We start from the raw sequence: 14,951 nt of genomic DNA on the forward strand, positions 1-14,951 counted from the left end.
GGGGTGCTAGCTGCATGGGTAAGGGGGAGTCTTCACAGACGTCATCCCAGAGTGCAGTGGAACCACCAGAGGGCGCCAAAGCTTTGAAGGCAGTGAAATGCTACTCGTGTGGACGTCTAGGCCATATGAAGAGGGAATGCAGATATCCCAGGGCCAAGACAGAGCAGCGCAGCGGAAGTTCATCGCGTGGAAAAGGCCAAAGCAAAGGCAAAGGTCCGGTCTCCAGGACAACGCAGCACAAGGCAATGGTCTCACGCTTCACTCCAAAGGTTGCAAAGGTCCAGAAGACGTCTAGATCTTTCTTCGTTGTTGATTCAGCAGCTACCCACCACATGTGCAACGATAAGAGACTGTTCGTGTCTTTTACACCGCAGGAAGGTGCGATTCACCAGGCGGATGACCACACGATTCCCAGTCAAGGCTACGGAACTGTTGTTCTTCACAGTTTGAACTTATCGATACAGGATGTACTGTATGTTCCAGATGCCACACACAATCTTCTAAGTGTGATGCAGCTGAATGAACGCAACATTGACGTTTCCTTCAAGAACAAGAAATGCACCATCACAAAGAAAGACGATTATGTATTGCATGCTGAATGTGTTGATCGTTTGTTTGTTTTGTATTATGATGATGTGGTGCAGAATGATACTTGTTGCATTGCAGGTTCTAACAAAAGTTTGCATGCAGGATGTATTCATGATTTTCACAGGAAATTTGGTCATTTGCATTTTGAGGCAGTATCTAAAATGCCTACCTTGGTTGAAGGTATGACTATTAAACCCTGCAGGTACCACATGAAGTGCAAAGCATGCGCAGCAAACAAGGTAAAAATGGCTGTGAAAGGTAAGGTGTCTAGTAGGCAAGCTACAGAACCATACCAGATTGTTCACGCTGATTTAGTTGGTCCACTATCGCCCTCTTTGGGTAGCAATAGGTTCTTCATGGTTCTCATTGATGCATTTTCCAGGTATATTTACGTGTACAATCTCAAGCAGAAATCAGAGGCTTTTCCAAGGTTTAAGGGATTCTGTGCTTGGTTGGAAAATGTGCATGGTAAGAAGATAAAAATTCTTTTCACAGATCGCGGGGGAGAATTCACTTCTCAGCAGTTTGAAGCTTTTCTGACTGAGAAAGGAATTCAACACGATTTGTCCAGTCCTCGCTCGCCATGGCAGAATGGGCTTTGCGAAAGGGCAAATCAAACATTGCTTCAAGGGTTAAAAACCTTGCTGCATGATGCCAATCTTCCAGAGAGTTATTGGGCCGAAGCTCTCTCATGTTTTACTTACAGTTATAATCGCAGGTTATCTTCAGCGATTGGTTGTACCCCCTATGAGAAGATGTTTGGCAAGAAACCATACATCAAACACATGAAAATATTTGGTTCTGACATGTGGATTCATTCACCACAAAGCTCCAAATTAGGCAAACGTGGATTGCATGGTATTTTTCTAGGTTATCAGAAAGGTTCTTACAGAATAATGATGACTGACTCTAAGACAATTAAGCTCACAAGAAGTGTTGAATACAATGCCAAATGGGGGGAGAACGTGGGAATTTTCCAATGTTATCCTGATGACAGTGATGAGACTGAGGATAAGCAACAACAACCCACACCCACTGATGAAGGTTCTGGTTCTGAGTCTGAAACTGAATCGGATACTTCGGAGGATTTCAAGAGTGCGAAAGCCTCTATGCGACCCTCTGAAAGCTCTGATCAGGAATTGGAAGAACCATTGTTCACAATAGGTCACTTTTCTCCTAAGAAGGAAGAGTGTTGAAGACCAAAGGCTAATTCGCAGGTCACAAAGAGCCACTAAAGGCAGACCTCCAAAGAGATTTGCTGATGAATTTGCTAAGACAGCAGTAGCAGCTGTTAAAAGCTCCAAGAAGGTATTTGAACCTTCAAGTTTCCAAGAAATCCAGGATTTGGATTCTAAGGAAGCTGAGCCATGGTTAAATGCAATGAAGGCTGAGCTTGATTCCTTAGAAAGGAACAAAACTTGGGAGCTAGTTCCAGTAGTTCCAGGAATGAAACTGCTTGAAAGCAAATGGGTCTTCAAAGCGAAGACTGATCAGAATGGCAAGATAGTCAGACACAAAGCCAGATTGGTAGCCAGAGGTTTTGCACAAGTACCAGGTGAAGACTATCACGAGACCTACTCACCCACTGTGAGATATGAGAGCATTAGGCTTATGCTCAAGCTAGCTGCAGAGGAGAATCTACACATTAGTCACCACGATGTGAATACAGCATTTTTGTACGGATCTCTAGGTGAATCACTTTATATGTTTCCACCTGATGGCGTACAGGTAAAACAGGGATTTGTTTGTGCTCTGAAAAAGTCCCTTTATGGTCTCAAACAAAGTGCACGGTGCTGGCACACAAAACTCACTGAAGCATTGTTTTCTCTAGGTTTTCAACAAGGGAAAGCTGATCCATGTGTATTTGTCAAAGAGGAGGGGCAAAAGAAGCTGTATTGTTTGTTTTATGTTGATGATATTTTATTCTTTTGGAAAGATGTCACAATGTACAATAACGCCCTAGCTCAACTGAAAGAGCACTTTGACATGAAAGATCTTGGTGAGGTAAACAATTACCTATCTCTGGAAATAGAGAAAGATCAAAGTGGTAACATTCTAGTACACCAGTCACGGAAAATTGCTGATGTGTTAAGCAAACTAAACCTGATGGATGCTAACCCTGTAGACACACCGATGACAACAGGTTATCAGGTAGAAGACACTGAAGAAGCATTTTCTGACACTACACTGTACAGAAGTGTGCTAGGTAAGCTAAACTTCATTGCCAGATGTTCAAGACCTGACATTGCTGTTAGCTGTAATTTGCTAAGCAGACAAGTTAACAATCCTACTGTTAAGGATTGGAAAGCACTGAAACGCATAGCACGCTATTTGAAAGGCACTATGCATTACAGACTGAGATTTAACAATCAGAAGTCTGGTGGTCTTGAAATTTTTGCAGATGCAAGTTTTGGAAGTGACACTACAGACAGGAAAAGTACGTCTGGAGTTTGCTACATGTACAATCAGGGTCTATTTGATTGGTCATGCAAGAAGCAAACAACAATTAGCTTAAGTACTTGTGAAGCTGAACTGAATGCACTGTCTTATTCACTTAAGGATTGTGAATGGTTGTTACAATTGTGCAAAGACATGAAAATTCCTGTCAAATGTCCGATCCAGGTTTACCAGGACAACAAAGCATGTTTGGCTTTGCTGAATTCGGAAGGTTGTAAGCAAAGCACAAAGCACTTGCAATTGAAGTTGCAACATGCTAGGGAACATATTCAGAAGGGACTCGTAACGGTGTCCTATATGCCAGGTAATGAAATTCCTGCTGATGTATTGTCCAAGATTGTATCAAGGGATCAACACTGTACCTATGTACAGAAGTTGGGTTTGTACTGATGTTGTACGAACACGCTGCCCAGTGATGTTCACGGAAAGGGGGAGGATGTTGGTTTCTGCTCTCTTCACTGTGCAGCGGAAGTGCTTGTCACAAGACAATGTTTACATTCCACAGTCAGAGTACTGTTGGGTTTTCCCACGGGAATGGGAAACTGGATGTGACGTACACTGGTTTCCTGTTTTTCACTTTTTTCTCTCGGTGTTCGTTATTCCGAGGAGGAGGATGGTTGCCTCTCTGCTCCAGCAGAGGCAAGATGCAAGTTTGTAATTTCTCAACTCTGAACTGAAAATAAAGCAACTTTAAGCATGTGGCACGTACTATTCGTCATTCCGTTGTGCACAGGACTCTGCAATATCAACAGGGCTCTGGCACTTCCGGCGCCGGAGTCGTCACAAGAAGTTATACCCGATACTCCCTTTAACATTCAGGAGCAACAGGGCACATCTGCCGCTGCGTCGGTCAGCGGTCAGATAGAAACTGCTGCTATCGGACGCCCCAACACTCGCGCCCAATCAGCCATTGCTAAGAAAACCACCGCAGGCACTGGTAAAGGTAAGGCACCCGCTAAGGTTGCCAGTAAGGGAAAGGCGCCTTCTAAGGGGACCGGCAGTAATACCATGGCGCAGGCAATAGGCACCCACAGTGTTTTTCAGGAGCAGCAGCCCCAGCACAGTTCAACGGAAGGTAGCTCGGGTTCCGACTCTGATACGGAGCAGATGGAACCCCAAGTCGCCCAGCCGGCTGCCAATGAGAACTCGGCCAGCAGTGAGGTGCAAGGGGGCAAAAGAAAGTCCAAGAAGAAGCATACGTCGGCTAAGAAGAAAAGAAGTAAGCAGTCCGAGAAAGAGGATGAGTAAGGTACGTCATCCTTGGATTCTGATAGCAAGGGCCCTATGGATGGTTACTTGGGTTTCGGGGAACATAATAATGGGATCCCACTTTGGGCACATGAGAGGAGGGCTAATTCACACTGTAAGACGTTCAATGGAACATTGGAATGGAAGGACGGGGCGTTGGTGGAAGATGTAAAGGTTTCCACCAATCAAATTCAAAAAATCCTTTATTAGGCATAACACACCACACATTAACAAACAAACATCATATACAGACTGTATAAAATACGGGCTCAACGAACACAATTTATCCTAGTCCTATTCTTAACTCCAAGAAATGAATCGATGTACAAAGATAATATAATACAACACAGCAACATCACCTACCATTAAAACCAGTAAGTCTCTTTATCATGGCCCATTCTTTCTTCATGGACAGCACTTAAAAATTCAGCCGCTATTAAAGTAATTTGATCATCGCTGTCCGCCAGCAGGTCCTGAACAGTTGGTTGTGTAAAAATCTGTCTATTAAATTTTAGGGCCTCAAATAATTGTTTTCTGGCATAACTGCCGAAATCTCAGGAAAAGAATATATGCTCTAGAGCATCGGGTTCCTGTTTTCTGCATTTGCAGAGACGCTCTAATTCTGGGATAGCTAAGTATCTTCCTCTCACTACCATCGAGGGAAACATGTTGAATCTGGCCAACATAAACAGCCTACACGATTCATGTTTCTTCAAATTTGTCATGTATCCCTTTTGGAAATCTCTACACAAAGGGAGATTTAAGTGGATAGGAGAGCAAGTGCTGTGCTTTGCAACCTCAAACATGGCGAGAACACTTTTTTCTGTGAGAGTCTTTCTGATAATTTCCCATGTATCTTTGGGATCATAGATTTCAAAGTCAGTTAGAGTGAGCCCTATCGAATCCAGTTTTCTCTTACAAATCAATGATAGATTGTAGATTGCACTATCATTCAAAAGATCATAAAGTAGAGAATTAGGGGATAGGGCTCTATAATGGAGGAAAATCCAATATTTCAAGGTCCTCAACCATGCTCTTACTGATAAAGGCAATATTCCCAGCTCACAACATATTGTTTCATATTTTACAGAGTTTGCAAGTCCTAGTAATGACCTCAGAAGGGATGCGTGACATTTATCCAACCTCTTGAGGTCACCTGAAATCCACACTGGTGTGCCATATAGAAGTTGGGCACAAAGTTTCATGTCAATCACTTGCAATACAGCTGGAATAAATCTATTTCCCACTGGAGAAAAAAAGTAGGATTTAATATGGTGGGCTGTCACTTTGGCCTTAACTATTGCAGCACATATATGTGTATTCCAATTCATATTGTTTTTAAATGTGATTCCCAGATAATTGAAGTGCTTAACTTCCTGTATTAAATGTCCATTAATTATACAGCCTTTTGGGTTCCCTCTCTTTCTAAATTGCATAATCTTTGTCTTATCATAATTAATTTTGAGATTATTGAGAGAGCAGTAGTTTGAGAAACTCTTAAATAATTTTTTAAAACCCAAAACAGAGAGTGAGATCATTACAGCATCATCTGCGTAAAGTAATAAAAAAAGTGGGCTATTGTTTAAATAAGGAGTATGAGTGGTTGCATTTTGAAGAAATAATGGTAGGTCAGATAAAAATAGATTAAATAGGGTAGGGGCCAGGATACAGCCTTGCCTAACTCCTCAATTATTCAGAATAGGTCATGCAAGTCTACCATCTTTTGATCTTTCTTGGGGGAGAGCGCAGTAGGAATAAATTAAGTTATTTTCAAAACTTTCGAACCAGTTACCTTGGCTCGCCTCATATAAAGTCTCGGGAGAATCTGGTCTTTGAAGATCATTAGTAAGTAACTCTGGGTGGTGATTAGGCAAGTCCTCAGTGGCTTTTATATCAATTAAAGTGTGGTATTCAGCCTTTTGATGAGGTGCTGCAGTCGAGATTGCAGAACTGGGGACTAGTGGGGTAGGAGAGGCCTCATTTTTAAAGTACCTTGATATTTTTACACCACTTGTCCTTAGGTGTTCTCTATGTTTATATATCAGTTTTGCCAATCTCCGATCATGGAATGTAACCACCGCCCTGGCAAGCAAGCCATCGTAATATAGATATTCCACTTGGTCCAACTCCGAGGGATTACTCAAAATACCTGGCATGTATGCCTTAAGGAAGTTCAGTAGATGGACTTTGCGATCCTCTTGAGATAAAAATCCTGGGGGCTTAGGATAGCTTGAAAAAAAAAGCTTGTTTTGAAGCAACACCAGCTTCCAGTTCTTATTTGTTGGAATGCTCCCCTTATTGGATTTGGTGTTGTCTATGGTTAAAACATAGGCCCATGGATCTTGGGGCAGTAAATCTTGCTTAGAGCTTGGTGGTGGAGCAAGCGCTGAAGGTTTTAGACAATCCAGAGCTTTATCAGCACAGACGTTTGAGGGCAAGTCCTGTTTGACTGACTTCATGGCTAAAGACTTCACCAGGTTCCCTCTAGTCCCAGAGGCTGTTGTGCTCTCGAGTAGGTTAAAAAGCTTTTTAAAAACCATTTTTTAATAATACACTGTCTTAAGATTTTTTATGTTTTTACTTTTTAAACATTTTTTACAGCTGTGAATCTCCTTTTACAAGCATTAGCTCTGCAGACTTTCTTACCCTTCCTTAATGGGCCACTCCTCCATAGGGTGGAGGCGAGTCCCTGATTACTTTCCAGTTCTGCAGGCATTCCGGGTTTTCTCTAGAGAGTTTTACAGGAGTCAGCCATGATGGTAAGGATTTTTGTACAAGAGTCCAAGTAGGACTTTATGGATTCAATGTCCTCAGTAAGGAGCACTAGCCATTTGATGATTGAGAGACCCTCTTCATTTGTCTCGTGGGGATGAGGATAAGAGTCTTTCGAAGGTTTAATATTTCCCAAGGCCAATTCCGAAATTTGTTTTAACATTAGTTCCTCCATTTTTTGATCTAACGATGGTTCGGGGAGAACTTGGGATTTGGCTTTCAGTTTCGGGGATGCTTCGTCGACTGTATCAAGGATATTTTGTGTTGCTTCCATTATATTCAGGCTTTTATCACTGCTTTTAGTACACTCCTTTCTTTGCATAACCAGTCCTTCACTATGGCTGTAAGAGAGGTTGGTAGGAGAGAGTAGAATTTCTCTTCCCTTCTTGTTCTTATTCTCATTGATTTCAATCGTTTCCTCATTTGTCCCACATTTTACTCTGTTCATGTAGAAGCGAGTGATTTTTGTTTGTGCTTTCTTTAGAGTGGCTCTTTTAAAGGTGGGTCTTACAGCCTTCAGAGAAAAGCCTGAGGTTTTGCAGCCACTCCTGGTCGTCACCATTGTTTCTTTAAAGTTGTAAATTATTTCTTTTTGTTGTAATAAATACGCTACAATGCATTGATTGAGATAAATAGACAAGAGGTAATTGCAAAAGTGAAGAAAGACAACGCGGTGGAGAAAGACAACGTGGTGGAGAAGCAAGTGTGACCTTACTTCTTCAGTTGCTGCAAAGTGATTACCGCAGAGGCTCTGGCACTCCCCCGGTAATAATCAAGATGCTTAAAAATGATGTGGTGTGGTGAGCCAGTGTGGTGTAGTGGTTAAGAGCGATAGTCACGTAATCTGGGAAACCGGGTTCGTGTCTCCGCTTCTCCACATGCAGCTGCTGGGTGACCTTGGGCCAGTCACACTTCTGTGAAGTCTCTCAGCCCCACTTACCTCACAGAGTGTTTGTTGTGGGGGAGGAAGGGAAAGGAGAATGTTAGCCGCTTTGAGACTCCTGAAGGGGAGTGAAAGGCGGGATATCAAATCCAAACTCTTCTTCTTCTTCTAATATATATATATATATATATGCTTTCGTAGATTTTCACGGGTACAGGAATGCAGGTTTTGGTGTTTTCGGGTATCTTCCCGTGTAAGAGTTGGGGTGTCTAGGCGACGTTTCGACGAGGTCTCACTCGTCATCTTCAGGCTGGTGCTTTCGGCTTCTTGTTACTAGAACAGAGCAGGATCTCAGTGTTTGAGTTCCTATAAATACTGTTGAGGGGGTGTGGTGTATAGCCTCCAACGTTCTGGGCAGAGAGGAAGTTCCCAGGTTATTGTGCCTTTTCTTCTTTTGTTCATTAATTACTTGAGGGATATCTTGAGTGATTTCTTGAGTGATATTCTGAGTACCACTTAGGAGGGTCATTAGGTGTGGATTAGTTGCTAAAGCTTTCGTGTCTTGACCTCTTGAGCTTGTGAAGAGTTTTTCTGAGTTTTTCTGAGAAGAGTTTTTCTGAGAAGATGGCTGTACTGCACTTAGTTGTGCTCTTAGTTGATATGTTGACGACACCTTTGTAATTTGGCCACACGGGAAGGAAAAACTAGATAGCTTCCTCACACATCTCAACAGCCTACACCCCAAAATACAATTCACTATGGAAATAGAAGCCAACAACCAACTTCCCTTCCTTGACGTCCTAATCTACAAAAAACCTGATGGCTCCCTAGGACACACTATCTACCGAAAAAAACACACACCAACCGCTACTTACATGCACAATCACACCACCACCCTGCACAAATAAACTCCGTAGCCAAGACTCTCATCTCCAGAACCAAACGCCTGGCTGACAAAGACCACTTGACAACTGAGTTACAGAATCTCTCAAATGTGTTAATCGCCAACGGATACCAGCAAAACAGGGTTACGAAGCTAATCCAAAAAGAAACACCCCCCAAAAACCAAGACACAGAAGAAAACAATGGCATGGCCCTCCTTCCTTATATCAAGGGCACTACAGATAAAATTAGCAAAATCCTCCATAAACACAATATCAAAACAGCCTTTTGCACCAACCAAAAAATAGCCAATATCCTCAGAAACCCAAAAGATAAAATCCAGTTAGAAAACCAAGGGGTCTATGAAATACCCTGCAAAGTCTGCCCAGCCACGTACATTGGACAAACAAACAGACGAATAAATGCACGTATCGCAGAACACAAGAATGCCGTCAAAAAAGAAGAAAAAACTTCCTCTCTTTACCAACACATGAAAGAAACAGGACACGAAATTAATTTTGCAGATTCCAAATTGCTCTTTAACATGGAACATCACCACAAGAGAATAATCATGGAAGCCATCGAGATAGAGAAACACCCTCACAACATGAACAAGCGTGACGACACGTCCCGCCTGCCAGACATCTGGAAATTAGCCCTCCCCACAAAAACCGACACCAGAACCAGAGGCACACAGAACGCCATCTCCAATCAACCACACCAGACCCAAACCCAGACCCTCTCCACAGATAAATTACAGACACCATCCAGTAGCCAAACCATAGTGGCACCTCCGGATGCTGCACCCCCCTGCAATCCCTACACAGATCTGACTGGCACAGGGCACAAAACCACAGCTCGCCCCTATACACGAAGCCAAGCCAGAGCACAACTAAGTGCAGTACAGCCATCTTCTCAGAAAAACTCTACACAAGCTCAAGAGGTCAAGACACGAAAGCTTTAGCAACTAATCCACACCTAATGACCCTCCTAAGTGGTACTCAGAATATCACTCAAGAAATCACTCAAGATATCCCTCAAGTAATTAATGAACAAAAGAAGAAAAGGCACAATAACCTGGGAACTTCCTCTCTGCCCAGAACGTTGGAGGCTATACACCACACCCCCTCAACAGTATTTATAGGAACTCAAACACTGAGATCCTGCTCTGTTCTAGTAACAAGAAGCCGAAAGCACCAGCCTGAAGATGACGAGTGAGACCTCGTCGAAACGTCGCCTAGACACCCCAACTCTTACACGGGAAGATACCCGAAGACACCAAAACCTGCATTCCTGTACCCGTGAAAATCTACGAAAGCATATATATATATATATATATATATATTCTTTCAGGGCCTCAGTACCTTAAAACTTGGAGTTAAAAATTTAATTAAACTAAACTAGGATCATTAGCTCCATCACAGGGCTCCCTGCACGTCAGTTTTGGGTAAAAGGGAGAGGTTCCAAGGCCTCCCCAGGCCCTTATCAGGTAAGCAGTTTTTCTTTCCTCCCAAAGATTTCTCTCTAATCACGTTCTGTTCCTTTAGGGAGTTATACTCACTCGGCTGCAGTAAAAGTTCACAGCAAGGTTCCTTCAGCTATTAATCTCGGAACTGAATTTCGCAACGCTGTTTTTCACAACAGAGACCTACTTCTTTTTCTTTCTTTTTTATAATATTTTATTAGGTTTTATCAATAGAAAAGTTTAGAAAAATACAAAAACGAAAAAGATACAAAATTACAAAATACAAAAATACAGACATTGAACACAAAAAAGAAAAAGAAAAAACACATATAAAAGAAAACAAAAATTCCCTCTTTCTTAATTTCTCATCTTTAGTTAACTTATTTTCCTGACTTCCTCACGTCTCCCATTTTTGTATCCCTTTTAAAAATTGGTTCAGCAAATTCATGTCCTATTAGTTTATCTATTATTAATCCAATCTTACATTTTACCTTGTTGCTAGAACCCCTGCAATTCATTTCAATGTCATCAGCATTCAAAAATTTTACAATATTTCTGCAAATAAGTTTTAAATTTCCTCCAATCTTCTTCCACCAACTCTTCTCCCTGGTCTCGGATTCTGCCAGTCATAACAGAGACCTACTTCTTGTTGTCTTGTTGTCTTTGAGTCTCTCTTGCTCTCTCGAACTTTTAACTTGAGCTTTTAACTCAAGCCTTGTGAGTATATTAGTTGAAGAGCAGCTGCCAAATGTTGTAGATAAAATACTGAGGCTGATAAGAGCTGAATAAAAACTGATAAAACTAATAAAAACTAATAAAAAACTGCACAACTGCTGTGGAGCTCAAGTCAGTGCTTCCACTAACTTTCCACCAATCAGTCGACTGATTTTATATTGGGGAACCATTTGTCCCAGAGGAAGAGGAATGAGATCCTCAATGGCGACTATGTAGATATGTTTACACCTTCTCCCTCCTACCAAGCTAACTGGGAAAGGGGAAAAGAAGCGCTCTTTCAGTAAACGGAGGTATAGGACGAACGCACCTTTGAGACCTGGTTGGATGGGTACCAGGTCTTCATGGGAGTTATCTGTGTGGCTTATCCTAAACGTTCAATGGATCTGGATGCTTATTTGGCTCATGTGAGGTGGGCTCACACGCTGGCAGGTGAGACTGCGGCATTAACGTATGAGAATTTTCGTAGAAACGCTTCTCTCGTGCCCTCCACCCGGTGGGACCTAAGGGACCCCAATTACTGGGGCGAGGACATTAACCCCTATATCGAAAAGAAAAACCAGGAATTGGCCAAGTCGGGTAAGACAGAGGCAAAACGGTGCCGCCAGTGCTGGGAGTACAACAGGGGTGTGTGTTCGCGACCTTCCTGTAAGTATCTTCATGAATGTGAGCGGTGCCTGGGAAACCACCCCGCCTCTGTTGGGATTCGCAGGATACTGGATAAGTCTGCAGGCTTCAACAGGATGATGCAATACTCTGCTGGGTCAGAGTGACTCAGCAGGAGTGTGATTAGTGTAATTGGCTATCACCTGTTTTAAAAAGGAAAGCCTGTTTAACAGGGGGTGTGGTGGTTGTGCCGTAGTGTGGTGGTGCTGTGGTGGAGAGTATTCGTTTGTAAGTACTCTGTATGGACTGTTTCTTTTGTAAATGCCTGTATATAGCTCACATTAAAAAGGACTGCACTGAAAAACCTGGAACTCTTAGTGTTTCGCTGAAAACGCCGCGTGGAATACGCGACAGGGTTATGGGCCCAGCACGCTTCCGCTGCGCAAGAGTACAGGAGGCAGTTATCTAGCCGTGGGTGCTGGAGGAGAGCTGCAGGGATGGAGCAGTCCAGAACTGGCGTGTTGCTGGAGAAGCTGACGGCCACGAACTACAGCATCTGGTAGGTCCGCATGCAACACTTCCTCAAGCGTGAGGGCCTGTGGAAGGTGGTGGAAACTCCACCGCAGCCCCCTGAGGAGGATGAGGACGACGATGAAAAGCTGGCACTAGCAGAGGCCCAGCTTGAAAAGGATGAGAAAGCTTTGGCTACGATCATCCTTGGAGTGGATGACAGCCAGCTAGTCTACATAGATGATAAGGTGACGGCAAGTGAGGCGTGGAATGTGCTCAAGGCTGTCCATGTGCGAGAGACAGCTGGCTCACTGATAACACTGACCAGGAGACTGTACCGGTGTCGGAAGAAACCGGGGGACTCCCTGGTAAACCACCTAAAATTCCTAACAGGCTGTTTCCAGGAGCTAGCCTTAAGAGGGAGGCCTGTGGGGGAAGAGGACAAAGTCTTTATAGTCCTGAGTTCCCTTGACGACAGCTATGATATGCTGGTCAACTCCCTCGAGTCTGTAGAGACTGATAAGCTGACTCTGGAATACGTGACCGGACGGTTGTATGCAGAGGAGGACAGGCGTGCAGAGCGAAAGATGACCTCAGCCCAGCTGTTGGAGCATCCCAGAGGGAGCAACAGCCGGGAAGAGCAGAGGTGTCGGGAGCCGGAGAAACAGCCAGGAGGAGCTGCTGCAGACCAGCCGGTGGTCAACAAAGTAAAAAGGTGTTTTTGCTGCAAGTCCAGTGGACATCTGCTTCAGGACTGCCCGAGAAAACAACAAAAACAGCGGAAGCACAAGTGGCAGCAGAGGGAGTCTACCGCTTGGGTGTCTGCAGATGGTCAAGAAAATGAAGAGCTGTGGGTTCTGGACAGTGGAGCTTCTCAAACCTTTTGTAAAAGAAAAGGATTGCTAACTGATGCTAGGGCTTCAAACAAAAAACATGTAAGTCTTGCTACGGGCCAGAAAGCAAATGTGGTTTGTGAGGGGGAGGTTGTGTTTCCACAGCTGGGACACACATTCAGGAATGTGTTGTGTGTGCCTAGTTAGCAAAACAATCTCCTGAGCATTCCTGATTTGGCAAAAGCAGGCTTTGAAGTAAATTTTGTGGGAGATCAGTGCCAGATAAAGCAAAATGGGGCAGTGTTGGCAAATGCTAGCCTTAGAACTAATATGTATGTACTGCAGTGTGAATCTAAGGTTGCGAATGTGCAAAATGTCCTGACCCATGATATGTGTATTCATCTCCTGCACAGGCGTCTAGCTCATGCTAGCTATAAGGTGCTAAACAAAACATTGGAGTTGTGTGGGGGGATGAAAAACATAAAAAGTTGTGATAATTACTTAGACTGCAATATCTGCAAGGAGGTTAAAAGCAGGGCTTGCCCAGTAGCAAGAGCAAGCCAGAGAGAAACCAAAAAACCACTGGAGTTGATTCATGCTGATGTAACTGGTCCTTTTCCGCCAAGTGTCTCCCACAACAAGTACTGTTTGATCCTAGTGGATGATTTTTCTAGATTTGGCTGGATCTATCCATTAAAGCAAAAGTCTGGCATTGCCCAAACTTTGAAGTTCTGGGTAAGAAGGGTAGAAAGGCAACTTGGTGAAAAGGTGTGCTCTATTCAATCAGACAGGGGAGGGGAGTTTATGGCAAGCTCCCTAAGAAACTGGTTGCGTTCCCAAGGGATTAAACATAGGCTTACCAATGTGGCCACGCCTCAAAAGAACGGAGTAGCAGAGCGTAGGGGAGGTGTCTTGCAGACACAAATGAAAGCATTGTTAGCAGATGCAAATATCCCAATTAAGTACTGGGCTGAAAGTATTAAGACTGCGAATTATATTGGGAATCGCTTGTGGTCAAGGGTACTAGATAACATACCCTATAAAATTCTCTATAACAAAAGTCCCAGTTTACAACATTTAAGAATCTTTGGGACAAAGGCATGGGTTGACATACCTGTGAAAAACCGAAGAAAAGGTGGGAAAAGGGCACAGCAGTTGCTATTTCTTGGGTATGAAAGTGGTACGAAAGCCTACAGGTTTGAAGATGATAAAAACCTTTTGAGTTATAGTCGATCAGCCAGCTTTAATGAGCAAAGAAATTGGCCCAAGATACATGCAAACCTGCTGCCAGGAAAAGTTTTACTGCCGAGCATACCTGATAAGGCAGCTGAAACAAAGCTAAGAATTGGCAGCTCTCCCAGAGAAACTGAAAGGGAGGAAGTAAAGGTTGAGCATTTATCTCCAGCTGCTAGCATGGAGCAGGGAAGAGAAGAAAGTGGAACAGGGACAGGAGGAGGTAGTTCTACAGAGTCAATCCACCCCAAAAGCAGTCCTGAAGGTAGCCCAGGGGGTGAGATTAATGAACCAAGGAGGTCTGCAAGAAGTAATAAAGGTCAACCTCCAGACCGTTATGGGTTCCCAGCCACCATAAACCAGGTTGTGTAACTGAGCCAGAAAACTTTGAAGAAGTGCTAGAGTTACCTACTCTAGAGAAAGAGGCGTGGTTAAAGGCAATGCAGGCAGAGTATAACTCTCTGCTAAACAACAATGTGCTTGTACCTTCAGAATTGCCTGAAGGTAAAAAGCCCATAAGCTGTAAGTGGGTTTTTAAAGTGAAAAAGCTGGCTGATGGAAGTTGTCAGAGGAAAGCCAGGTTGGTTGCATGGGGCTTTACACAGAGGAAAATGATACATTATGATGAAGTGTTTGCCCCAACAGCAAAGGCTGAAACAGTAAAATCAGTTTTAGCAATGGCAAGTCTGAGAGGGTTAAAAGTTAATCATTTTGATGTTGCCTCAGCATATTTAAATGCTCC

Source organism: Podarcis bocagei (assembly GCF_964188305.1).
Source record: "Podarcis bocagei genome assembly, chromosome: W".
Taxonomy (NCBI): domain Eukaryota; kingdom Metazoa; phylum Chordata; class Lepidosauria; order Squamata; family Lacertidae; genus Podarcis; species Podarcis bocagei.